The sequence below is a fragment of the Apodemus sylvaticus genome, chromosome 17 (assembly GCF_947179515.1).
Source record: "Apodemus sylvaticus chromosome 17, mApoSyl1.1, whole genome shotgun sequence".
NCBI lineage: Eukaryota > Metazoa > Chordata > Mammalia > Rodentia > Muridae > Apodemus > Apodemus sylvaticus.
In genome coordinates, this window is record NC_067488.1 from 4,927,872 (window position 1) to 4,930,289 (window position 2,418).

Consider the following 2,418-nt stretch of genomic DNA (forward strand, 5'->3'; position numbering starts at 1 on the left):
TTTGGTGTTCCTCCTGCTGGCCACAGGGGCCATGAGGAGTGACCAGCATGCGTGTTCGGTGTGTGTAAATGCAGCCTGTAGAATGAACAATAAGGAACTGTCGTGGTGTTTGCCCCATAGCTGCCTGTCATGAAGTCATGCATGACTAACTGAGAGACCGAGCCCTCGACAGGTCAGGAGAGGGAGCACTCTCAGAGCCCAGGAAGGGGAGCTGTTGCCAGCTGCCAGTCTGACAGGAGCTGTGGCCTTCTTGAAGAATGCAGCAGCCCAGGACCATCTGCCAGATGGAGCAGCACTCCCGAGGCATTGGTGCTGCTCCTGTGGCCGCCTCCTCCTCCCTCTCCCAGCTTCTGCCAGCAGCTCCTTCCCGTTGATACCAGTTGGAAGGGAATCTGTGTTTGCAATCCATATGAGTTAGCCTTCCAAGGCTCAGAGTGGGATGAGAAACTCCCTCGTGGAGCTGGGGAGATGCTCAGTGAATCCAAACACTTGCTGAGCGAGCAGGGCAGTACGAGTTCAAATCCCCAGCACCCCTGTAACAGTCAGGCGACAGAGACGGGCAGATCCCAGATCTTAGGTTCCGTGAGAGACCCTAAAGTAAAGAGACTAAAGTGAGGGAGAGTGTTAGAGCAGGAAGGTTGACATTCCCCTCTAGTCCCACACACGCACACTCTGATGCTTATGGTGATGACGATGACGACCATGATGATAAGTCTCCTGGCAAAGCTGGCGTCCCCAGCTCATCTGCTCCTAATGACCCACAGTCAGGGAGGCTGAGGATGAAGTCCGAGCTGGAGATGAGGCAGGGGACACACAGATTGACTGTTTCCACACAGACAGCAACTGAAATGGGAGTTCTTGGGGTTTCTGTTAGGAAACAAACAACCACTTCTAATCAGCACCTTAACTGTGTAAACAGCACTGCAAACCCAGGTGAAAGCGGCCAGATGATGTGCTCCAGATGATGTGCTCCAGATGATGTGCTCCCTTGTGCCTGTGCCGGCCATGCTTTCTCTGCTGTCACTTTCTCAGCAGGCACAGGGGACACAGGGTCACCATTGCCTTGGCACTGTTCTGAGTTCATTTACTTCTTGATCCAACTGAATCTCAGTGCTACAATTGAATTAAGAGCCTGGCTTGTTTTTGGTATGTCAATCAATGAAATGATTTGAAACATTTAAATTTGTTTTAATTTGCTGAGGATACTGGAAAAGAAAAAACCAACCTCACATGGAAATATTAAAAAAAAAAAAGAAAGAAAGAAAGAAAAAGAAAGAAAAGTATGTTTTCCCATGGTTTTGGAGACCAGAAGTCCAAGATCAAGAGGAAGGCTGCCCCTTCCTCTCCCGGGGTACAGAAATGATGAGCTGTTTTGGCCTGAAGTGACAGCCCTGGCTTGGAGCATGTTATCTCTTTTATAGGAACCCCAGTCATAGTGAATTATGGCCTGTGTTGGCAAATTCATAGACCAGCCTGACTCCATCTTAAGATTAGAAGCCATCTTGTTACAAGTTCATTTCTGTTTTCTGTAGAATTTGGATTTGAATAGGTCTTGATCCATATTCTGGAATTTGACATGGTCCACACCTTATACCCTGACCTCCACCCTGATAAGATGGCCTGCCAAATAACTTTGAAATGTTCTGCCAGAATCCTACATAACCCAAAAAACCTTGAAAACCCCTAGCATTTCAGTTTGGGGGGGCCATATAAGCCCCACTTTTCCTATGCTCAATGCTATTTTTCTCAAACCCCACTTTAGGGAGATAGGCCTGTCTGACAGAAAATAAAACTGTGTGAATCTTTACCAAAGAGTATGGGTAATGGCCTTGTCTTAGCACTTTAGTGCTGTGAAGAGATATCATGACCAAGGCAACTCTTAGTTACCTTGGATTTTTGTTTTGTTTTGTTTTTTGTTTTTTTAAACAGAGCTGAGGACCGAACCCAGGGCCTTGTGCTTGCTATGCAAGCGCTCTACCACTGAGCTAAATCTCCAAACCCCCCACCCCAATGCAACTCTTACAAAGGACAACATTTAACTGGGGCTGGCTTACAGTTTCAGAGGTTTAGTTCATTGTTGTCATGGTGGGAAGCTTGGCGGGTCCAAGCAAACATGGTGCAGGAGGAGAACTCTACGTCTTCATCTGAAGGCATCAGGGAGAAGACTCTCTTCTAGGCAGCTAAGAGGAAGCTCTCTTAAAGCCCACCTCCACAGTGACACACTTCCTCCAACAAGGCCAAACTTCCTCATAGTGTCACTCCCTGGGCCAAGCACATACAAACCATCACAGGTCTTCACTCTCATCTGGTGGGGTTAACATAACCTTGTTGTCAACCCTGGGAAGAGATGTAGTTGCTTTTCTCTCTTTGTATATTTGATTTCTCCAAACTTGTGTGTGATGTTCGTATATGATTGGC

General features: G+C 47.3%; 1 long non-coding RNA gene across 1 annotated transcript; it reads right to left on the reverse strand.

Moving 5' to 3' along the window:
• Window positions 1-374: 374 nt before the first annotated feature.
• On the reverse strand, window positions 375-2,213 carry LOC127667485 (uncharacterized). The gene is made up of 3 exons (XR_007973882.1): window positions 2,055-2,213; window positions 903-1,113; window positions 375-606 (listed from the first exon to the last, which is right to left on the reverse strand). It is a non-coding gene; the product is annotated as an uncharacterized LOC127667485 (long non-coding RNA).
• Window positions 2,214-2,418: the final 205 nt, after the last annotated feature.